Source organism: Dromiciops gliroides, chromosome 5 (genome assembly GCF_019393635.1).
Source record: "Dromiciops gliroides isolate mDroGli1 chromosome 5, mDroGli1.pri, whole genome shotgun sequence".
NCBI classification, from domain to species: domain Eukaryota; kingdom Metazoa; phylum Chordata; class Mammalia; order Microbiotheria; family Microbiotheriidae; genus Dromiciops; species Dromiciops gliroides.
Genome location: NC_057865.1, coordinates 36,001,740 through 36,028,073, shown reverse-complemented (window position 1 = coordinate 36,028,073; position 26,334 = coordinate 36,001,740). Strand labels below are relative to the sequence as shown.

Here is a 26,334-nt window from a genome sequence, read left to right as displayed (position 1 = left end):
TCTAAGGACATGTCACCATCCTGATATTATTTTATATTTAAGGGGGATAAAATTACTGGGTTTTGTAAATAAGAGTGTTTTCTGTAGATTGATAGAAATCATTTTCAGGGCAACAACAAGTAGCAGATAGTATATAACAGGGATAACTTGTACCTTGTCCTATTCCCACGTGGTAATTTATTTATTTCTCTATTTTTAAAGTTTTTCATTCCATGTAGTTTGTATATCATGCATATTTAGTGAAGTAACATCTATAAAAACACTGGTCAATTTTTGTGGATTAATGTTAAGATCCAACAGTAAGATAACAGCTCTATCTACAATGATATTCCAGCTCCAGGAGAGCTGACCTGCCTAATTCTCAAGACTATATATAAGAGGATTTGTATTTCTAGTTCAGGTTTTTGTGGTCTTTCTGATAACGAAAGATCTCCTATATTATATCTAGTTAGATATTTTGTTAAATGTCTAAAAACTACAGTGATACATTGCTGTACAACTTCACTGCATCATTCACACTGATCAATAAATCTAGGCACCTTAAAGATCAGCGTGGTGTAACTGCTCGTGGCAACGAACTGAACAAAATGTACTATGACTCAATATGACTTTGTCGACATATTGTTGCATGACTTTACATTGGTGCCTTTTGATTCCACTCTTGGATATTTGTCATTCCATAGGCTTCAATCCAGAGATTTGAGCTTACCCACAACAAATCCAGGAGAATACATTCTATTTTATTTTTATTTATTATTGTTATTATTATTGTTGTTGTTGTTATTTGCGGGGCAGTGAGGGTTAAGTGACTTGCCCAGGGTCACACTGCTAGTAAGCGTCAAGTATCTGAGGCCAGATTTTAACTCGGGTCCTCTTGAATCCAGGGCTGGTGCTTTATCCGCTGTGCCACCTAGCTGCCCCCACCAATAACTGTTTTAAATGAGCTCTCCCTGACACCTTTGGGCTTCTCATCAGTCAGTCCCTTAACAAAGACAATCTCAGCTTTCACCCAGATAAACTTATGCTGAATAAATAGATTTTAACCAGAGAACACCAGGAATCATCTTCAACAATTGGTACAATTTTATCTGTTTTCAAATAATCAACAAATTTAAGTACCTACTATGCAACTACTACAGGCACTGGGAATACAAAAAGAGAAAAAAGGCAGTTCCTGCCCTCAAGTAGCACACTATCTAATGGATGCCTTTGGAAGATTCACACATAAGAGCCTTCAGTGTCCGCTCTTCCTTGGCATACATTAAGAATTTTACACCTTATTGAGTCCAAATGATTTTTAATAGCACTGGAGCAAGTTTAAAAAGAGATGAAAATAGCTACTTAAATGTGACAGTGGAAACAGATAATGATTGATGAGAAGGGCAACGATAATGATGAAGATGATAAGCATTTTATATAGCACTTTTGAGGTTTGCAAAGCACTTTACAAATATTATCTCATTTGATTCTCACAACAACCACGCAAGTTAAGTGTTATTGTTATGCCAATGTTATAGATGAGGAAACTGAAGTAGATAGAGGTTAAATGACTTTCCCAGGGTCACAGGGCTAACAAGTGCTGAGGACAACTGTGAATTCAGATGTTCTTGACTATAGACCCAGCTCTCTATCCATTGTACCACTAAGCTGACAAGCTGACATATAACTTGATGCCACAAAGTAATACCCACCATGAGGTAGTTCAAATTATTAGAATTCAAGCTATTAAAACTTATAATTATGCATAAAATATGGCCATTCTTTCCATGCCAATGGAAATTTGCAAGGAATTTTTTAAAAATAAGTTTTCATCTATTAATGTGATACAACAGAAAAGGACAAGAAAAATGTACTTCTAGTTCAAGTCATAGTGCTTTATAAAATTATAAAGTAATAAAGTAGCTATAGAAAGCAAAGAATTACTGAATATTATACCTAAAAAGAAGTCTGCACTAATAACAAAAAGTCACCTTTTTTGCTTAAACGATTTTAGCAGTGTAAGCTAAATTTTTTCCCCTTAAATTTGCCTATATATGGTGGTAGATGGATAGAGCTTTATCCACATCTCAGTGAATGTGCATGCTCACATACTCACACAATGAACCAAGTACAGAGTAGGATAACCTGGGGCATTAGGTAAGAGCAGTTCTGCTTTAAACCAGTACTCTTGTCTATGCAATACTTTCCAATACTTGGACGAAAAGAACTTCTAAATCAGTCTTCAAAAACAAGTCGTCACCCTTGTTTTCTTATCTGACCAACAAAAAAGCCAAAAAACCTGGAAGTAATCAAATGGTTGTTGCCTCTCAGAGCACTAGGAATTCAAGGCTGATAAACAAGCATTGGTTTTCATTTAAAATCCCATCCCGTCTCACCCCCTAATAAAAGTGTTAAGTAATTCTTAGACACTTGCATCCATTTGTAGAATATGCCTGTTTCCTCCATAATAAAATATTTATCAGGTTTCTTTAACTATTTTCTTCAAAAACAACGAGATATTTGTTGCTATTTCTTCATCTACACTGGTTATTTTTAACATTATGCAACTGAACTTAATTTTTTAAATCAACAAACTAACCAAAACTTTCAGTAAAACTTTCTTCATTGTCCCATTTCTATTTTCTTTCAATGCTTTAAATAAACCTGAAACTTTTTTTATGAATGGCTGCTCTGCTAGCATTTGATTGCAATCTCCAATTCGTATAGCTAAAAAGAATGCTTTACTCCCTGCAGTTGTTTGCAAACCACAAAACGCTGAGGCAACTTTTATTTCATCTGGATGTTTTATAATATTTTGTGCTGAGGGAGGGACAGGGAAGGAGGAGGCAATAAGCAATTATGGCAGCATCTACTAGACTGCCAGACATTGTACCAAGACCTTTACAATGATCTCATTTGATCCTTACAACTCTGAAAGGCAGGTATTACTGCCCCTCTTTTACAGTTGAGGAAACTGGGGCAAACAGGATAAGTGACCAGGGTTGTACAGCTAGTAAATGTCTGAGATGGGATTTGAACTCAGTCTTCCCTACTCCAGTACCAGCAGTCTATCCACTACAGATTAAAGATTTCCAACATTCCAACATTCTGTCCTATTTTAGTTATTATGACCACATTCATGCCATACAATTACATCCAATTTCTGTTTTAATTAATAAATAAAACACCTTTTCTTTTTTTTCACTGGCTGCCTTTCCACTGGAAGTATTCCTCCTTTCTTCCATTGTATTAATGTCTATTTTTTAAAGTATAATTGTTGGAAATATGGCACACGGCAACGATATCACATTGACCAATGATAGGTAAGTGTAGTCCACGTTCAACCCCCAATTTGCTCAGACTTGACATTTACTGAATCTCCTTTCATGAAATGTGACCAGAAATCATTGTATAATTTGCATTAAATCACATTTCACATGTTTTGACCTCTCATTAATCAAAACATAGTTGTACTACCTAAACTGATTTACTTATTCAGTATCATGCCAATCAAACTTCTAAAGAATTACTTTGTACAGCAAGAAAAAATAATACTGAAATTCAGTTGGATAAACAAAAGATAAAAAATGTCATGGATAATAATGAAAAAACAGTAGGAAGGAAGGAGGGCTGGCAATATCAGGTCTCAATGTATACCGTAAAGCAATAATTATCAAAAGGATTTGATATAGATTAAAAACTTGAGAGGTCAATCATTGTAACAAGATTTGGTACACGACATACAGAAGCAAACAAATACAGTATAGCCTCATCTTCAATAAGACTCAATATTCAATAAAAACTGCTAAGAAAATAGTACAGAATTCTGGCAGAAAATAGATTTAGACCAGCACCTCATCACAAACACTAAGATAAGCTTCAAATGGATACATTATTTAGAGTTAAATAAAAAAGATCACTTTGTACATAAATTATAAGCACAATGGAGAAATTTACTTTTAGATTTACAGATAGGGAAAAAGTTCACAACCAAACAAGTAATAGAGAGGATCATAAAAGAAAAGATAGGTAACCTTGGTTACATAAACTGAAAAAACTTTCGCACAAACAAAACCAATGTAGTTAAACTTAAAAAGGAAAAAGATAACAGAAAAAAATATAGTAAGTTTCTCTGATTAAGGTCTAGTTTCCAAGCAATAATTTTCCATGAAAGAATTTATTCAAATTTATATGAATAAGAGTGATTCTTCCATTGATATATAATCAAAGGATTTTATCTATACCCAAAGAGTTATTAAAATACAGATATCATTTGAACCATAAGATACCTGTGTTGAGACTAAAGAAAAAAAAAGGACCCATACATACAAAATTATTTGTAGTAGCTTTTTTTTTTTTTGGAAGCATAGATTAGGAAACTAATGGGGTGCCCACATATTGGTTAGTTTCCCAAATGTGGTGAATAAATGCAATGGAGTATGATTATACCAATGATAAAAAAAAAAAGGCTGAGAAATATGGGAACACTTGTATGAACTGATATAGAATGAAGATAGAACCAAGAAAACAAGTTATACGATGACAACATTGTAAAAGTGAAAAAAAATTGAAAGACTTTAAGAATTATGACCACTGTAATGATCAACCAAAATTCAGGGAATAATAATGATGTATTCTACTTATAAACTCACAGAGAAGTGAGAACTCAAGATGTGGAATAAGCTAAATTTTTGAACATGACTAATATAAGAATATTTGTTTTTCTTGACTACGCACATGTGCTACAAGAGTTTTTTCCCCCTCTCCCTAATGATAGGGTGGAAATGAAAAGGAGAAAAAAGAAATGCTTGGTAATTGGGAGGGAGGGGGACTTTTAAAAAGCAATACCTTCGATGTATACTTAAAAAGAAAGAAATGCTGTACATAATTGATACTGCAATTTCATGTTCAAACTTTTTTGTACTATTATGCATGTGGACATGTACATTCCACTATTAAGTTCAGAATAAAAACTGATTAGAAATATCACTGGAGATTAGATCTCCTACCTCCTGTCAACCTATCTCTGACCACCAGCTGGCTCCTTGCCTACTTGAGGACACCTCCCTGACCCTTCTGTCTGTCTGTACACATAATACATGCTTAACAAATACTTATTCATTGGGGACTGATTGGGAATAGCTCTCTCTAGCTGAGGGGTTCTAAACCTATTTATGTTATAGACCCTTCTGGCAGTGTGGTGAAGCCTATAGACCCATCTCAGATTGTTTTTGAATAACCAAGAGAAATTGGAGGGAGGAGTAAAAGAAAAAAAATGTATTATGAATGTATCTATGTGTGTATAAATACATATTACATATAAATATGTATTCATATATCATAAAATGTATTGTTTTACATATGTTAATATATTAAATAACTTTATTTATATTTAATATATTTATTAGTTTGATTCTTCATTTTAGATATGCATTTCACATATACATACATATGTGTGTATGCTTATATACATACATGCTATGTGATATATGTAAAAATAATTCCTATCCATGGATGCCCTGACATTTATCCATGGAACCCTTAAAGGTATGTAAGTCTCAGGTTAACAATGCCTGCTCTTAGAGTCTTAGGCCTTTAAAACTTACAGCAAAGTAGTTTAGTCCTCGGTGATACATCTGTTGTTCTTCAGTAGGTTCACTGACCTACCTGGTCTTCAGACAAGCAAATATTATATACTTCACTCTGGACGCACTATATGTAAGGTAAAAATCTATGGCAACTCCAATTTCATAATAATAATAAAACAATCAAAATTAGAGTAACAAAAACGAGAGGCCACTGTGTGGACAACTGGAAGAAGAGAGGTGCCTCTAGAGTGTTTGAGATTCAGAGCCTGGGGACCTGTGACCAGATTCCAGCTCTAGCCTTAAACACCACTGTGGGTGTTACCTTAGAAAGGTGACTTAATGCACTTGGATATGCTTCCTCCTCTGTAAAAGGAGAAGTCTAGACCAGGCCGACTTGAGAGTTCCTTCTCCCTTTATGTTTCACTTTCTGATGATAACATCAGAGAACCTGGGTTCCATTCATTAAGTCTCTGACATTCTGCTAAGACCAGTCCTTCTCCCCAGTCTCTTTCAGTCAACCATTCAGTCATTACCTCACTGAGTGACCTTCACCAATCACAATTTCTATGGGCTTCAATGCTCTTAATCCCTAACAAAAGGAATTTAGACCACATTTCCCACCAGCTTCACTCCAGCATAGCCTAGAAGGAAAGTTATTAGTCTGTGAGGCTGCACCAGCCTTGGCACTCCTGTGTCATCGGTATGCCCTGTGCCCCTTTGATAGGAGGACAGATCAAAGAACTCTTCCCAAGCCCTCCATCGAAAGAGAGCTCCAGCTCCCAGGCCAGCCAATTCTTCACTTCCCAGCATGCTTCACTCCACTGCACTAGGCTACATCCTGTACCTCCTCACCCCCCACCCCCTCCTTTCTGCTTCCTTTTGTATGTTGTTGTCCCCCACTAGGCAGTGATCCCCTTGAGGGCAGAGACTGTCTTTCTTTTCGTATCTGTATTCCCAGTACTTATATGGCACAGTACCTAGCACACAGCAAGTGCTTAATAAATGTTTTTTGACTGATCATTAAAATCTCTTCATGTGATACATTTTATGGAAATACAAATGGCATCTATGGACACAAAGTGACATATGAAGGTTGGGACTATAAAGCAGCTGAGTTAGCATGGAAGGAAACAAAGGAAAAGGGACCAGTGTGTGTTAGGGAGAACACCGTCACCATCATCATTAATATATAATGCTCTGAGGTTTGCAAAACACTTTACATATGTTAACTCATTTGATCTTTACAAGAACCTTGGGAGACAGGTGCTATGATCCCCATCTTACAGATGAGGAAACTGAGGCAAACAGAGGTTAAGTGACTTGTCCATGGTCACACAGCCAGGGAGTAACTGAGGTAGGACTCAATCTCAGGCCTTGCGGATCCCAAGTCCTGTACTCTACCTAACTCCTAGATGGGGTCTCCTGTCAGCCTGTTCATTTGACTATCCTATGTTGTCACTGTATTAGATAATAACCCTCCTCACAAGGAACTCCCACAGATACTGTTCACCACATCAGGGTTTCTTAAACTTTTTCCACTGGCGACGACCCCTTTTCCCCAGGGAAATTTTTACGCAACCCTGGGTATACAGGTATATAAACTAGGCGTGCAAAACCTTTTACTATTGCCAAATTTTCTCAACTCCCCACATTCAATTATGTGACCCCATATGGGACTGTGACCCACAGTTTAAGAAGCTCAGCACTATGTGATAATTTGCCCAAAAGTTTCACACTTCACCCTTCTCTCCCTGGAAGAAATACACAGGGGAAGTTGTGCTCAGTTTTGCTCCACCCAATGTCATTTTGAGAAAAACATGTACATCTGGTAGACCCTGTTCTACCTCCAGGCCCAGTGTGATCTCTTAGGCATTTTTTTTTAAACTGTATTTCCATTCCAAGGATGTTGGCAATGAAGCCACTGAAGAAAGATATCCCAGGAACTGCAATTACTCAGTTTTAAAGTTCCTATATTTAAAAACAGGAGAAGTCTCGGGAACAGGCATCAAGAAGAGTTTGTATAAAATGAGTAACAAACTCCTGATGAGGTATCAGGACAAAAAATAGAAAAGTACAACTACTGAACAGTACTAAAATAATCTGGTCTTTTAATATGTTAATCCTCATCTTAACTTTCATTATTATATTTTAATTAATATAAGGATAAGGAAAGCATTTTTTAAATTATTTCCTCCTGTGAGGAAAAAGAGAGAACTTTGCTAACTAAAAATATCCTTGAATTTGTAGCCATCAGATGCAACTAAGGATTATCACAATATCCTCTCTTCCACAGATCTTGTGTTCTATGAGAAAAGGCAACAAAATTGACTTTTAAAAGGCTAATTCTCTTTCCAACCGGAAGAAAGTTTATACAAACTTGCCTTTGATAATCAACTAAACGAGATGCACCACAAGCATCAAGGGATGGGGTAGGGATATCTAGCAGGTGCTGCAGTTTATCACAAAACCGTCGAAAATAATTGGAAGTGACACCCAGCACTACCACAAATGATTTATTAGTCTTTCACTCAGCTTTTCAGCTTCCTCAGGGCCAGAATAAATAATTTACCAACTCTGTATCTTCCAATCATTAATTCTTCTCTGTGCATCCAAACTACATTTAACTCTGCTAGATTCAGTGGAATTAAAAACACAATATCATTTTCCCTCAAATATATAGAATTATCTGACTATATCAAAAGGTAAATTTGTCAATGAAAAATCATAACCTAGAGACAGAAGAATTTAAGGGATCAGAGCCAGCAATTAATGTGGGATTTCAGATATTCAAAGACTAAACTCGAGTGAAGCTGAAATAAAATAACACTAGGAAGGTATATTCCCATATGACAAAGCCTTTTAAAGGTTCAGGATAATTCTGGGGCAGCTAACCAAAGAAGCAAGAAAGCCAATGGCCCAAAATAAACTCTAGAGCATTACCCTTTCACAAGGACCAATCTGATGACTAGGAATGCCATTCATATTCCAGAAACCCTTTACATAACACAGGCACCAGAAGACCAAAAGTAGAAACTTACTGAAATGAACAAAAATATTACTTAAAGGATATTTTTACAATGTAACTTTAAATGGAGACAATACAGAGTCAAATCTCCTATTAAAAAAAAAAACTTGGCTAAACTATTTTGAATGATTTTATGTGATAATATACATCCTTTCCATGAAACGTGAAAGAATGTAAATAGGAAAATGTAAAATGAAAGAACTGAAAACTACAGAATGAACCAAAGTTGCAAATTTGAAGATGACTCTACAGTGCCATATTTCGATTAATTATGTAGGGAAAAAAAAAACACAGAAAACAAAATCACACCCTAAATCCATTTTTGATGTAAGCTAGTCTTGTCTCATTAAATCAGCATCCATGATTAAAACAGAGATCATTTTTGGTACATAATGTATTGCATTGTTAGAGCAGCATCTGTTTACTGAACAGCATAACACATTTTTCAGCTTCAAGAAACTATACTCAGATGGAACAAACAACCAAGACCTGAAAAGTCTCTTAATATCAACATTTTTATTTCAAAATACTTGGGGACCAGACCTGTGATTTCACTAGTCTGTGTAGGGAATTACAAGTGAACTTCCTTTACCAGTCAAGTCAGCTGTACTTTTCTACAACTCTTAGTGAGCTGTTTGGGCAAATGGTCCAAAATAAAGTGTGTCCCAAAAGTCTCAGTGCAGCTATATATTACCAAAACTATTAAAGCATAAAACTGCCCTAATACTTTTGGGACACTTTTATTTATATATTTTAAATGACAGGTTGTGCTGATATATTCTAAAAGGCTATTTGAAGCTTCTCAAAAAAATAAAATAAAATAAATTCCATGCTCTTGTCAACTTTTGTTTTTGCTTGTAAGAGGTTGAGTCAATTCAAATTTCAAGTGAGTGTTTTTCAAGTTCCAAAGCACATAAAGACTAATTAATGGGACCACTGCCAAAAAAGAAAAAAACAACAGAATAAAATTAAATAAATTGATCAAAACAAAGTGTCTTCCCTTTTTCTCCTCTTTAATCTTAGGAAAAACTACAATACAAATTTGAACTCAATTTAATACAGATTCAATATATACTAAAACCTTTTTTATAAATCTCTTTACCCTCAAAAGATTCACAAAATATGACTTTTTAACATAAAACATTTAAAACAATGTCAAAGTCACTAAGAAGTAAAAATATTCTGGCAATTAGGCAACATATCTGGGCACAAAATAGTATCAGCAAACACTATGTCAAACACTGTGATGCCCAGGCCCTCTTTTTGGACACACAGAGCTGCTGCACCAGAGTGAATTCAGGCTCTAATATATCAAATATAATCTACTGTGACAAAAGAACAGAGGAGGAAAAAGCATAAAAACAATTTTTCCCAAAGATATGATTTGACCAAATTCAACTCAACAAAAGCAAAATTCAAGTAAATCCCTAGAGCATGTGGGAGGCACCTTGTAGGCACTGAGAGAGAGCTTGCTTTCTACAGAAGGAGTATCCCTAGGCTGGCTGGCAAATTCATGAAAACAAAAGCATTTAATTAAGACACAAAACAACAAGAAATGACTAGGAAGTTAACCCAGTAACAAAGGCATCAATCTCCTATTGATTCTTCTGCTCCCTTAACATAAGAGGAGGAGGCCAGAGCTTTTCCAGGTTACAGTGGCATCAATTAGAGGCTTATTGTACAAGTCCAAGACAGAGAGGTGATGAAGTCTACATTGCCATGGTGGCTGTTTGATCGGAGGGGAAATGAACTTAGATAGAGATGGGTCATATCTGGCAAATGACTGAATGTACATGAGTTGCGTAAGAGTGGAGAATGAACGATGCCAAGCTTGTGAGGTTAGGAGGCCAGGAGGATAGAGGTGTCCTGAATAGTAACAAAGAAATTCAGGCTCAGGAGAACGAGCAGGAAAGGTGAATGAGTTCTCTTTTGGCATGTTGAGTTTGAAATGCCTACCAGACTGAACAAGAGACAGTTAGAAATGCAGAATTGGTGCTCAAACAAGAGCCAGGCATTGGATCTATAGCTCTGGGAAGCATCTATACAGAGATAGCTAAACCCTTGGAACTGATGAGAAGAGAAAGGGAGTTAGTACATTACAGAACGAACCAAGGGAGCCCAAGACAAAGCCCCGGGAGACATCCACTTTTGGAGCCAGGAGAGGGGGAAAGGGGGCAAGGGTGGGGGCAAGAGCAAAGATCCAGCAAGGGAGATCCAGAAGACAGGTCAGACATGAAGAAGGAAAAACAAAAGAAAGTAGTATCATGAAAACAAAGAGACAAATATCCAATAAGAGAAGATGACCAAGGGTCAAATGCTGCAGAGAATTGAGAAAAAGGCCATTGGATTTAGCAAGCAAGAGTTCCCAAATAAGTTTGAAAAGAGCAGTTTCAGTTGAAGGATGACGTCAGAATTCATACTGCATTATGATTGAAACATTACAATTACTTAGCCAAATTTCCATTGGCCACATTTATTTAGATTAATTGGTATCTCATGCTTCTGTCTAGCCCTATGATTTGATGGATCTAGTCTGTTTTCTGCTACAGACCAGTCCTTGCTGAGTAAGTGGAGGCATAAGTGGGGCAGCTAGGTAGAGCAGTGGATAGAGCACTGGTCTTGGAGTCAGGAGAATCTAAGTTCAAATCTGACCTCAGACATTTGACAGTACTAGCTGTGTGACCCTGGGCACATCGCTTAACCCTGTTTGCCTCAATTTCCTCATCTATAAAATGAGCTGGAGAAGGAAATAGCAAACCACTCCAATACCTTTGCCAAGAAAACCCCAAATTGGGGCGGCTAGGTGGCGCAGTGGATAAAGCACCGGCCCTGGATTCAGGGGTTCCTGAGTTCAGGTCTGGCCTCAGACACTTAACACTTACTAGCTGTGTGACCCTGGGCAAGTCACTTAACCCCATTGTCCGTAAAAAAAAAGAAAAAAGAAAACCCCAAATAGAGTCAAGAAGAGTCATGCATGACTGAAACAACCTGACAACAACAACAACAAAGGTGTGATCTTGTGTGATAAAACAAGAAAAGAGATAAACTGATAATGTAGAGTTAAATAGGAAAAAAAAGTTACAAGAAGAAGAGAGAAGAAAGAAAAGTAATGTATCTGGTGGGAGAAAGTAGGAAATGACTACCCAAAATGCCTTAAGGATGCCTGCACTTATTTGTCTTCTTCCGTGATTAATTCTGTAAAGACATTTTCCATTCTTTCTAAAACTAGGGGCAATTTCTTCTCTCTGTACAATTTGAGCTCTTTAGTCCCTTAGTCTTTTCTTTTCTATTATATTTTATGTCCCATTCAACCTATTCTCCCAGTGGAGTCAAATAGCTAACTAAATTTTATCTATAGGATAAAATGGTTTAATTTTTTGGCTTTTCAGAACCAGTTTAACTCCTCCCTCCTTCCCTTCCACTTCCTTTACTTTCTCACTCAACTTATTTCCCATTTAATACACAAATGGTTGAGTGGCAATGTGCTGATTCGATTATTAGTCCTGATTAGGTTATAAGCCAACCAAGTTTTTTGGTCAAGATGGTGATGAAGGGTGGAATTGTTAGAATGAGAAGAACACTGGCCTCTGGAGAAAAAAATCTGAAAGGGTGACTAGGAAGACAAAGGATTCCAAGCCTCCCACACTCCAACACACCAAGATGAAGAAAGATTCTGATGAAATCAATGTCAAGGGGTAGCTAGGAGGTGCAGTGGATAAAGCACCAGCTCTAGATTCAGGAGGACCTGAGTTCAACACCAGCCTTAGACACTTGCTAGCTGTGTGACCCTAGGCAAGTCACTTAACCCTCACTTCTCCACAAAAAAGAAAAAAAATCAGTGCCAAGAAAAAAATCTCCGTTGTCAAGCTTGAGAAGTCCAATCAATACACCAGTATATTACTAATCAGGTTTACCTAGCATAAGCCACAATTGCATAGTTTTAACTCTTAAGGTGCTAGTTTTCTCAGCCAAAGTTAATCATCTTTAAAATAAAAGCATAACGAAAATGGCTTTTTATCTTAAGTTTTGACCCCAAATAAGTAAGAGAATGTGACTACCTTTGATGAGCTCAAGTCACCTTACCCAGATAAGCCCAAAAAAAGAGTGAGTGAGTCTGATTTCCCATTAACTCTACAAGTCATGGTACTCTTCCAGAACTAAGGACAAACAGGTGTTACTTGACTTGGTCATCACCAAAACAAACTAACAAAAAAAAGCTGGTGAATGTGATTACTAAAGCAGTCGGTGACCTTTTGAAGATTAGTGAGGACAAAAATAGTGTCACAAGATAGAAAAGGATAAACTATGTCCCAATTTTTTTTTTAAGTGAGGCAATTGGGGTTAAGTGACTTGCCCAGGGTCACACAGCTAATAAGTGTTAAGTGCCTGAGGCCGGATTTGAACTCAGGTACTCCTGACTCCAGGGCCGGTGCTCTATCCACTGCGCCACTTGGCTGCCCTGCCAATTTTCAAAAAAGGAAAAAATAAGGAAGAAAATGGAGTACTAGAACTGTAAGCTTGCTTTCAATTCCTAGCAAATTTATAATATGAGTTTTTAAGGGGGAAAGGGAACAAGTATTTAAGTGCTTACCATGAACCAGGTACTATGCTAAATGCTTTACAGATATTATCTCATTCAGTCCTCATAATAACCCGTAAGGTTGGGGCTATCATGACTCCCATTTTACAGGTGAGGAAACCAAGGCAAACATTTTAAGTGACTTGATCAGAGTCTGCTAGAGGCATGGTTCTAAGGCCAGAGACCAGCTGGTTCAGGTTCAATGTTGAAATGAAATGAGCCTTACAAGTCATTAAACATTTAACAAAGAAGGCTTATTTTGCCCTAACACAGCATGAATATGCAACAATAGTTAGCTTCTCTAGACTCCTTGTCTCCACTAGAAAGGTCTGTACACTAAGTCATCAGGGTATAGATATTTGCACAATCTTAGGTACCCACCAAGTCTCAGACTCTCAGACTTTTTATGTCCCTCATGTCCAGCATCAGGGAAGCTGAGACTAATCAGGCCCAGGGGGCAGCTTTGTCATCTTTCTGGGAAGAAAGAAGTTGCATGAGGGAAGTGATGGCCCCATCCCAGGGTTAATAGAACTAGTAAGTATCTGAAGCCACATCAGGTCTCCCAGACTGCAGAGAACTTATGCGTGATTACTTAACACCTAGCCTACAAAAAGCCAGTATGGCTTCACATCAACAAGAAGTATCATGAAATACTCTCATTTCTTTATCTGACAGATTTATAGCATAGCAAACAAAAACTTCCATTACTGTTTAGGAGTCTTTTCTCTAATGAATTGTGTTCCTGAGTTTATCAAATACTGTTTTGATTTTTGTTTAATCTAGTTCAATGTATCATTTTTTTCTATTTTTTAAAACAGTAACAATTAATTTTGCTGATTACTGCTTTATAACAGAGTTTGAGTTCTGATAATATTATGCCCCTTAATCCTGATTTTCCCCCAATATTTCCCCTGGGATTCTAGACCTTTTGTTCCTCCAAATGAATTGTTATTACTTTGTCTAGTTCTATAAAGTATCTACTGGGAGATGTAATTGGTATAGCAGTAAATCTGTAAATTAATTCACATCATATAAATTTTGTGATATTGGCAAGGATCAAGGGAATAAAAACACAAAGCATCAACTAGTTAGTGATCACAAAAACGCTATGTATTTTAACTAAAGTTTAGCAAAGCATCTGACCAAGCTGATCATGCTATTTTTGTGTAAAAGTTGAAGAATTGTGGTGTAGGTCAGGGCTTCTTAAACTTTTTCCACTCATGAGCCTTTTTTTGCCTGAGAAATTTTTACACGGCCCTGGGTATAAAAAATAGGTATACGTAACCTTTAACTGTTGCCAAACTTTTCACAAGCTCCACATTCAGTTATGTGACCCCATACGGGATCACGACCCACAGTTTAAGAAACTTTGGTCGAGATGATGGCACAGGTAAATGGATTTGGAATTGGATGAATGGCCAGACTCTTAACAGTTTAATGTTCTAATGTAAACTTAGAAGGAAATCTCTAGATGAATGCCCAAGGCCCTGAGCCTTGGTGCTGTCCTGTTTGACATTTTCATCAATGGCTTGGATAAAGATGGGAGTAACATGATTACCAGATTTACAAATCACACAAAACTGGGAAGGCTTAGCTAACAAACTGTATGGTAGAATCACGTTCAAAAACATCTTGACAAACTAAAACAACAAACAGCCTTGACCTAACAGGAAGAAATGTCAAGTCTTACAAAGGGTGGAAATTGCAAGGCAGAAAGACCATAGCTTTATGACAAGAGGAATTTTCTAATACTAAGGGTCATCCAAAAGGGTAATGGGCTACCTCAGAATTTTCCCTCACCAGAGGAAAGTCAAGAAAAGACTGAATGACTGACCCGCTGTTAGAAATACTGTAAATACGGGTTGGCTTCAATGGCCCTGAAGGTCCTTGAAACTCGAAGACTGTGATATTTTCAGCCACAGGAGAAAAGCTTTCTTTCTTTCTTTGAGTGACTCAAAAGACGGTTTCCTTTATATGCGTCATTATTATAGACTCTCAGAGTCCAGAGATTGTCACCTAGATCAAGCCTACCAGCTGATCCGATTCCTTCAACTTTGTTTATTTGAACCCCTTTCAAGTGGGGCTGAAGAGACATCACCTTTCTAGAGTACAGTGAAGAGCTTTTGCCTGGATTCCTGAATAACCCTTGACAGATAACAAAGTTTCCATTTTGGAAATCGGGTCACTCCAACTTACTAGATAATCTACTTAATTATTCCAGAACTCTCAAATAAGCCCACCTGCCAAACTCTGCAGTACATAGAAAGGCATTTAAAAACTTCCAAGGGAACAGTCTTGACTGCTCTCCTATTTAAAAATACCAGTGCTGGGACTCGCACTATTTTCACATGCTATCCACAGAATGGATGAGGTGTGAAAGAAATCTCTTGTTTAATGTGACCTTTGGCTGTACTTTCACTTGTCATAATTATAAAGTAGCTACTCTCAGAGCCAACACATAAGCTGTGTTATTACCCTTATAACCAGAGTAATAAGTATTTCAGGAAGTGTTTCATACTGTGACAAACTCGAGGCAGAATATACCGATAACACTTTCCTTTGTTACCAAGCATAATGGGCCCTTCTGAACAATAAGAATTCTGATACTATACATATGAATAAGAATTATTGGACCAGAATTTCTCCCAACATTGTAATGCACATTCAAGTGCAAACATGCCCCTGCAGTTACTTAGCCTGACTTAACTGTCCATTTTAATCAAAAATTCAAATAAAATAGAAATGAAAATTTCAGAATGGAATTATGACTTCAATAACAGAATAGTCCATATTGGAGAGGCAAACTGTCATGAGCTATATAGAATCTGCAAGGAATGGAAGATAAACACTAAAGGCACAACTATTCTCTTCTAGAGACTCATTTTTTCCTAAGACATTCCACTACTGAAGTATGCCTTTTCCAAGAGTAAAAAAAGCACAACATTTCCCACTTATGACCTTGTTTAAGAAAAAGGCTTCAGTCACTGAGATCCTAGAAGATTCTACAAGGTTCAGGGTTGGAAGTATGCTTTATAAAGCATCTAGTTGTCCAACAAACTCATTTTTACAGATAAGAAAACTGATGCCTACAGAGGTTTAAGAGACTCACCCAAGATCATGTACACAATAATAATAACTGGCATTTCCAAGGCCCATTCAAGTTTTTGCAAGTGTTTTCCATACATGATTTCATTTGAAACACAACAACCCTAGCAAATAGATGCTATTATAATTATCCCCGTGCTCCAAACGAGAAAACTGAGGTACAGAGAGATACATGACTTGGCTATCCAGGCAGGAAGTGTCAGGTTGCATTTGAACTGAGTTCTTCCTGATTCCAACTCTATTTATCGAATCATCTGTCTATAAATAGGTAAGCAGCAGTGTCAGGATTAAAACGGAGGGCCAATGGCAAACCCAGGAATTTTTCCATTATGTCACAACCTTCCAAGATGACCTAAAATTAGAAAATCAAAAACGAGGATCAGAAAGTCATGGGTTCACAAGCCTGTCTTTAGAGGCCATATGGTCTAATCTCCGCTTTTAACAGATGAAGACACTGACCCCCAGGGAGAATGAGCAACTTACCCAAGGAAGGAGGGTGTGGCTAAATCTGAGGTCAGATGGTCTGGGTTCCAATTCTGCCTCTACCACATAATACTTCTCAGTCTAGATCAAGTCACAACCTGAGTCTCAGTTCGCTCAAATATAAAATGAAGGGGTTGAACCAGATGCCTTCAAAAGCCCCTTCCATGTAAATCTGTAATCTTAGGAAATAAAATAGTGACGTTCAGGGCACTGTCAAACAATACCGCTCCACATAGTTTTGTCTATTTACTGAATTGTTAGGCTTGACCCAGCCACGAAGGACAAAAACCAAATCCTTGAACATGGGGGTTTCAGCACATTGAAACAATGGCTCTCCATCAACTGCAGGGTTCTCTGGATATGACCAACTTAATCACGCTTGCTTCTAAAGACCACAGTAAAGCATTTGTGCTTGCTAACAGGCAACATGGGCAGCCAAAACAGCAGATTGAAGTCCCACAGCCATTGCCAAGCAACCTTGCTCAACTCCATAAAAAAAGGCTACAACTAATACTAGTAATGTTACCTTTAAAGGAGTTATTGAATAAAAGAGCAGAATATTAATTAAATCCATTAAAATCATCAATATTTCTATACAGTACAGACAAAAACAAAGAGCAAGAGAAATTCCATTCACACTAACTTAAAATATATAAAATACCTGTAAATTAAACTACCAAGATATAGATAGCAAAGATTTTTAAATACAAATACAAAACATTTTACAAAAACAAAGGAAGACATATAACTGGAACACAATTCAGGAGTCACAGTTGGACTGTGTCAATATAATAAAAATGATACTACCTAACTAAAGTAATGACACCTTGAGGGAGATACAGGAGGCCAAGCCAGGAAGGTCAAACCACCCTCTGCCCCCAGACCCTGATGGAGACAGGCCTAGCGCCTAAACTTCAGGGCCTTGGGAGCATAACAAGGCTTCCAGCCCAGTGCCCTCAGCCACCATCCTGAGAATCCACCCCTGGGGGGAAATGCATCCTGGACCTGCTCCTGCAGGGACTGCAGCCTCTGCTGAAGATGCAGAAAAAGTTCTTGCTGTCAAAGTCCTAGATGGTATCAAATGGTTTTCCATCAAAAACTGATAGAATTTTATCAGTGGAAATGACATTAAAGAAAAGGTTTTAACATTTGCTTTTCTGTTGGACCCTAAAGACCACAGGGCCTTTCCATCAGGTGTGCGGCTAAAATCTTCCACGTGTCCCCTTCCTCTTCAGAATCTGAACTCCTCAGAACTATCGCTTGGCAGGTGACACAGCGGCCCACCTAGAGAACCCCAAAGAATGAGCTGAAACAATTAGCAACTTTAACAAAGCCGCAGGACACAAAATGAACCCACATAAAACATCAGCATTTCTATATATGACCAACAAAGCTCAGCTACGAGAGGTAAAAAGAGAACTCACTTAAAATGACTGTGGACAATATAAAATACCTGGGAGTCTACCTGCCAAGGCAAGCCCAGGAACTCTATGAACACAATTACCAAACACTTTTCACACAAATCAAGTCAGATCTAAACAAATGGAAAAGTATCAATTGCTTATGGGTAGGCCAAGCTAATATAATAAAAATAACAATTCTACCTAAATTCATTCACTTATTCATTGCCATACCAATCAAACTACCAAAAATGACTTCATGGAGCTAGAAAAAAATAATAATAAAATTAATCTGGAAGAACAAAAGGTCAAGAATATCAAGGGAATTAATGGTATATCAGTGGAATAGGCGAGGCACACAAAATGTAGTAGTAAATGAATATAGCAATATCCTGTTTGATAAACCCAAACACTCTAGCCTCTGGGATAAGAATTCACTATTTGACAAAAACTGCTAGGTAAACTGGAAAATAGTAGGCCAGAAACTAGGCATAGACCAACATGTTACATCATATACCAAAGGAAAGTCAAAATAGGCACATAATCTAGACATAAAAGGTGATACCATAAGTAAATCAAAAAAGGAAGGAATAGTTTACTTGTCAGATCTATGGAGAAGGGAAGAATTTATCAAAGATGAGATAGAGAAGAACATTGTGAAATGCAAAATGGATCATTTTGATTACATTAAATTAAAAAAAGGTTTTGTACAAACAAAATCAATACAACCAAGATTAGAAGGAAAGCAGGAAGCTGGGAAATATTTTTTACAGCTAGTGTTTCTGATAAATTTCTAAAAATATACAGAGAACTGGATCAAATTTATAAGAATACAAGTCATTCCCCAATTGAGAAATGGTCAAAGGATATGAACAGGTAGTTTTTAGATGAAGAAATTAGAGCTATCTACAGCCATATGAAAAAATGTTCTCAATCACTACTGATTAGAGAAATGCAAATAAAAGAAAGTAAGAATAAGAGAGAATAATATTACAAGAACTCAAGTCATATTACAAGACAGTAAGCAAAACTATCTGGTACTTATTTTTTAAAAAGAGGCAACTGAACAGTAGAGCAGTTGAACAGGCCATTTTAAAAAAGGTCAATAAGAACGAAAAACAGCAGTCTCAGCCATGTAATAGCTATGTGACCCTGGGCAAGTCACTTGACAATCCTCATCTGTTAAATGAACTAGAGAATATCAGATTACCTGCTGTCTAGGGGAGGGGGGAGGGAGGGGAGGGAGGGAGAAAAATCTGAAATTGTAAAGCATGTACAAACAAAAGTTGAGAACTATCTTTACATGTAACGGAAAAAATAAAATATCTCATAAAAAAAAAAATGAACTAGAGAAAGAAATGGCAAACCACCCCAGTATTTTTGCCAAGAAAACCCCATATGGGATCACAAAGGGTTAGACATTACTAAAACAACTAAACAACAACAATAATTATTAATTCGGGAAAACACAGGAAATTTATATGAACTGATTCAGTACAGTGAAATAAACAGAATCAGAAGAATATTACAATGACCACAAAGATGTCAATGAGAATATCACTAAAAAGAAGCTGAATTCTGAATATCTGACAAACCAATAATGGAAGAAAAGAGACATCCTTTGTCTCTGGAACAATGTGGAGAAAGAATGTCAGAAAAATTTGCTGCATTGGATGTTTCTTTTATAACCACAGTCTTTTGGCTCTTTAGGTCTCTACAGAAATCATTCATAAAGAGAAAACCTGTCAGTGGCTTCTGATGATGGCAGCCCAGTAGAAAGGTCTCAGTCTTTCTTTAATTTGGGGCCTTGGTGATTTCTCATTTACAACATGACAGAAGTAAAGGATAAGATAAAGGAACCCTATCTGGCTTCCCTTCTTCTCTTCTTTCCATGGCCCCAGTAATTTGGACATCAGGGAGAAAGAACGTAGCACCTGATGGGGCTAAGAAATCCCATGATGGGGCACTACACCACAAACACCGATCATTCAGAAGTCACAGTGCATAAGGAGGGCTTCCAAGCCAAGAGTAGCAGCAGTGACATAGAGGAAGTCAGTGCCATCACAAAAAAAAAGACTTCTGGAGTTTCTGAGACTGATAGCGATTATGAATCCCACCGGAGTTGATGAGCTATGGAACTGATCTTCCTTTCTGCCCTGGAGCCCAAAACATCAATATAATACCCTTTCTGTTCCTTTTTCATGACTGGCTACAGTGGGGTGAAGTTTTCCCTGGCCACATCAGAAAATCTAGGAGAGAAAAGCATAGAGGACCAGGAGATGCGCAGAGGAGAATCCCTCAAGAGTAATGTTGGCTCCAGTTTCCTTTCTGTTTTATCCGATAGTCAATAAGCTGTAATCAGACCATATTAAGTGTAATGATTGGAATGACGCCACCTGCTGGAGACTTACTATAGGAAAGCTCCACCATGAGGAGAAGGCCTCTGAGAGCAAGGCCATGCGGCTTTTCCTTGGTGTCAGGAAGTGATGATTGCTCATGGGGAGTGTCTATCAAGGCTACCGGCCAATCGACTTAAGGAGCCTCCCATTTCTGGGAGGGGCACATGAAGGAGGAAGCGGACGCTGGGGGAAGAGTTCTCCCTCTTTGGGTTCCTGACTTCATCGTGGTGGGGGCAGAGGACGAGATAGAGGAATTGAGGAAAGACAGGATTGCCAGGCTGTAGGAATTCTGTGCTCAATCTTTCTCTTTCTATCTTTCAATAAACCCTTAAAAACCTAAACTCGTTTTATCAGTGATTTTAGTCAGTTTTCCCCAAACTGAGGGAACAGATTAGGACCCACATTTAGGATTTTAAACTACACGTAAGTCTCTCAATCTATGAATGCACTGTCAGTAAACTGAGAACCAATACATACAACTGTATGAAGACTCTAAGCTAGGCAGAAAAAACATATTTCACAGTTTAATAGTCTGAGTAATGTTCTAGATCATCTTCTAAATTAACTCAACACTTGACCAGAAAGAAATAAAGGGCTAATCAAAATTGATTGGTGTCCACCAAAAGAAACCCCATTGAGTTTTCTATGGCAAAAGCTTAAATTTAATGATTTAATACAGTGTGATTCTGTCGTAAAAACCTTAGTACTTGAAGAGAAAGTGTCTCCTATGAGTAGTATTATAATTGTCTTTGTACTTAGATCAAGCAAACAGTCATGATCGAGTGACAGAATTTTGCCAGATAATTTTAAAATAGAAAGAATTATAGTGCAGCATAGTACACTGGGAAAAGTGCTGGATTTGCAGCCAGAGGTCCTAGATTCAAATTCCAGCTTTATCACTTGCCTTGGCTCCACCAGAGTAAGCTCTGGCAGTCTCTTAGGTTCTCCAGGCCCCAGTTTCCTCATCTGTAAAATCGGGGTAAGGGAATGGACAAGGTGATCTCTAAGATACATTACAATTCTTAATTTATGAATCTATATATGATAAAAAATGCAGATTCCTATTATATATATATATATATATATATATATATATATATATATATATATACACACACACACACCACTATAAATCTTTAATGTTTTTTGAAAACATTTCACATCACCCAGATCATTTTTATATACAGTTTTTATGTTTTCACAATTTAGCAGTAGAAAGATTTCTGAAGATAACTAATTTAACTTTTTTTTTTTTTTTTGGCGGGGCAATGGGGGTTAAGTGACTTGCCCAGGGTCACACAGCTAGTAAGTGTTAAGTGTCTGAGGCTGGATTTGAACTCAGGTATTCCTGAATCCAGGGCCAGCGCTTTAACCACTTCACCATCTAGCTGCCCCCCCTAATTTAACTTTTGAAAAAAAATTATAGCCAATCCTCAACTTTTATTAACTTAGCCTTAACAGCTAACAGGCATTCAGTCAATTACAAGGATGCTATTTATGCTACTAATGGTGAGACAGAAAATATGTAGCCAACTACAGTCCCTTCATGAAAAACTTCAAATAAAATTCAAATAAATAATTATGATTTTGCTCTGGTACCTAGTGTCAGCTGTTACACTGACCTGTGTGAATGTATTAATTTGCTTCAGATAGGGTTCAATGATACAATTATCTACTGAGACCTTTATGTTAAACAACTATATTGTACCTATAGCTTATTAAAATGTTTGTGGTCTCTTTTTTGGATTTGACTGGACATATGATTTCATCAATGTAGCAAGTGCCTAGGAACTAAAATACGGACACCTTCTCTACAGTCCAAGGGCCTCATAATAATAGTAGCTAATAGCTAATATTTACATAGCTTACGTTTGCAAAGCACTTTATATATGAAACAGTCACTCAAGATTAATACCGTACCCTATCCCCCTCCCCCAACTCAACTATGTACACTCACTCAAGGCTTGAGTCACCAGAGGGTGGTCACTGCTTCAGGTTCTAGAGGTAACCCTATGGGTCGGCTCCTCTCCACAAACAACTCATTTCCCATCTACCAGTGTAGCTATTTCTTTCTTCTCCCTACCTCTCAGTATTAGTGTCTATCTAGAGAAGGCGGAAAAAAGGGAAGAGATTCCCTTATTCCCTTAGGCATTTCGATTGTGCCTGCTCTGGGCTAGGCACTTTTACAAATACATTATCTCATCTAATCCTCAACAACTCTGTGGGGTGGGTGCTGTTGTTATCCCTACCTTACAGTTAAGGAAACTGAGACAAAGGTTTACATGGCTTACAAAGAGTCACACAGCTAATAAGTGTCTAAGGCCAAACTGAACTCAGGTCTTCCTAACTCCAGCATCAGAACTCTTTTCTCCTGTGCCACCTGGCTTGCTGCCCCCATCCAGAAAAAAGTTTCTTAAACTGTGGATCGTGACCCACAGTTATATAGGGTCACATAACTGAAAAATCTGGCAAGAGTAAGAGATTTTGTAGACCTTTTTAATAAACCTATGTACCCAGGGTTGCGTAAAAATTTCTTGGGCAAAAAGAGGTCGTGAATGGAAAAAGTTTAAGAAGCCCTAGTCTGGGGGCAGCTAGGTGGTGCAGTGGATAAATCACTGGCCTTGGATTCAGGAGGACCTGAGTTCAAATCCAGCCTCAGACACTTGACACTACTAGCTGTGTGACCCTGGGCAAGTCACTTAACCCTCATTGCCCTGCAAAAACAAACAAAAAAGAAGCCATGGTCTAGCATCTCTCTACTCCCTGTCCAACCACTCCAATGCAACATGGTCAATGATTGAGAGAGGGGAGGTAAAGGAGGGTGGGGGGAATCAGAAATTTCCTCCTCCCTTTCACAGATCTTCTCCAAAGACACTTCATGCTGACAATGCTCCAGCTCCCTTGAATTACCAAACTTTGACCAATACTTAGATACTTCAAGTCCCCAAGGACATGGCTTCCTTTGATTTGCTCAGCCAGTGGAGTTGTTTTCTTCTTGACTGAATCTGAGAAATGCTCAGCACTCTGGACAAGTTCCTGAACTTGGCTCAGCCACAGTTTCCTCATCAGTAAAACAGCGATAATAATACCACCTATCTAACAAGGTTGTTGTGAAGATCAAATAATGAGTATGTACAGAGGGTTGAAAACCTTAAAGTACTATATAAACGCTGGCTGTCATCATCATGAACATTATTAGTAATAATAATCACAGCTCCACCTTATGTGGGTTCCTTTTTGCAGTTGGTTTCATACCTTGTTAATACCTTTTGATTACATTATGGGATTTCTGGGCAAGGAAATTAGTCAAAAACTTAACCCTCTCTACATATTATCTCACTGAGAGGCCAATTAAGTGACTTTCCCATTGTCACACAGCTAGTATATATCGGAACATATATAGGATGTAAATCTAATAAGTCTTCCTAATTCTAGGGCTGGCCTGTATCACACTGACTTTCTCTAATACACATACCCTGAAAATTATTTTGATTCTACAAAGTGAGGATTTCAAACACAGATCCCTTCCTCCAAAGTATTTCTTGGGCCCACAAGAGAGGCTCATTAGGATGTCTCTTGATTGATTGGGTCTGACACTTCTCTCCACAAGTCTGACCCAGTCCATCAGGAGTAGAGAAGGCACCTTAGAAGTCTTACAGTCTTCCAAAACAGCCATCTTTGTCAAAATAAGGCAAATTAAAAAATAAAAAATCCATAGCAGAACACTGTCTGAAGATGTTCCTCTCCAATACATAGAATAGACATGAAAGTCATTGATCTATATATACAGTACACACACTTTAAAATCCATGTATATAAATCAAATGAAAATGCTTTCTTTAAGGCAAGCATGTGAAGATACTAAAGCAAGATGCCAATTAAATATTCATACATTCAATATTTCAAAATAAGGAATTTGGATATACACATGCATAATTTACAGTTCTATAGTGAAACCTGTCTACAGAGACCATTTTCACTGTATTTCAATTGCATCCCAACTTGGGCTGCACAATACGGCTTCACTCTGCCATGTTAAAACTTTAAAGTACACAGTAATTCACCTCGAGCAAATAGAATAAAGATAGTGTTGGGATCATGACATTCTCCTACACAAACGAAATTTGTAGCACTTTCTGGGTAAACGCCTCACTATACCACTTTGGGGAGTGAAGTTGGATGAAAGAGGAAATGAACTTACTGCCAAAAGGAGTAACTCTGCAAAAAGATGCAAATAGTTAAGTCGGAATGACTACAACTTAGAGACACACATTGTTAACTTAGGTTTTTATAATTTTCCTTGCCATTTACTCCATTAAGAGAAAAGAATATGAACTCTACATACCAAGGGAGTGTATGAAGTGATTTAAATAGAAGTCATTATGACTACTTAAGCATCCTATGTCAGATATGTTTTTAAATAGTTGAATCTATTTAAACATGAGGCCTTCCCTCCCCAACCCCCCCCAAAAAATATATGCATAATGGAGTTTGGGTCTTTTTTTTTTAATAATCCCTAAGCCACACAAGATTTACATACCAAAGGCCCAACTATCCCCTCACTACTCCACAGTGTGGACATAACTAGGACAAAAAAAGGCCTTGTATGTTTAAACTTCCTTCCCAAATGGTGGATGTGTCATTTTTATATAACTGCACAATGATTTGCATATACTGGACCACTGGTAAAACCTGAACAGGTATATATCCCTAACTAAACTAAATATAACTAAAATTTTATCACCACTGTAAATCACTCAATAAAAAAAAAAATCTATGGGCATTGCAATGAATATACTTTTGCCTTAGAGCTAATACTTTAATTTTTAAGAACCAGAAAGAAAAAAATCAAAACTAGTCAGTAACAATGCAGCGTCTAAAAGCAATAAACTCAAAATTAAGTTATAAATAATTTAAAGCATGTCATGAAGATGTATTAATAATTCATCAGATAAATAATTTACTAAATAATCAAATAAATAAATAATGAAATACATAAATAAATCAGCAAATAAATAATTCTGCAAAATAACCTAAACAATAAGTCACCAAAACAAATGACAACCTGCAAAACTACAATGATTTTCTAAATTCTGATAGTTTTAAATAAGCAAATGTATATAAACTAAATCAATCCTTGTTAGATACAAGAATATTTTTCACTGCTATTGGTATTGGTTAGTCCTTATTGGACTAAGAACATATTTTCAAATTTTTCAAGAATGCATGAGTATTTCTTGTAAATTATTAAGTATGACTTAAAATATATCCTTCTCTGTATCGCACATAGCTATCTCTATTAACAAATCTTCCTCCAAAATAAATGGACATCCTCTCTACAAGATTTTTAATTCACTTTTTCTACCCAGAGTGGTACTTACAGTACAATAGTGCTTTAGCCTTTTGGGTTGTTTTCTATCTTCTCCAAATCTTTAGAAGTTTTGCTGCTGGGAAAGAACAAACAGAATAACCTTAATTATTACAGATGGCATCTCATTCATTAGTGGATGACATTTTTTTTGAAAGCACAAGAAAATCTGTTTTATAATTCTACAAAGCAACTTAATGTGAAACAACCATTACTACTTGCAAACTACCTAAAGTTTTAGAAGTCTTTGGTGGAACGAGTTCAAGCAGATTGAGGCCTGCTTCTTGTATTTAAACTGACACACAATCTGTGCAACTGGCAGTATTTCAGATGCAAAGACAAAAACTGAGAAGGACAAAATGTTTGGCTGACATCTAATGTTATCCTTGGTTTTAGAAGCCCAAAGTC

At 37.2% G+C, this 26,334-nt stretch overlaps 1 protein-coding gene across 15 annotated transcripts in view; it reads right to left on the bottom strand.

Annotated features, from left to right (window-relative positions):
- The window catches only part of TBC1D5 (TBC1 domain family member 5), a 611,040-nt gene that overhangs the window by 539,605 nt on the left and 45,101 nt on the right, over positions 1-26,334 (bottom strand). For 13 of the 15 annotated variants that reach the window (XM_043966947.1, XM_043966952.1, XM_043966957.1 and 10 more), the window contains exon 2: positions 25,940-26,005. The gene's annotated coding sequence lies outside the window, so the exon portion shown is untranslated. The remainder of the gene's footprint in view (positions 1-25,939; positions 26,006-26,334) is intronic. The other 2 variants (XM_043966948.1, XM_043966953.1) reach the window with 1 other exon arrangement.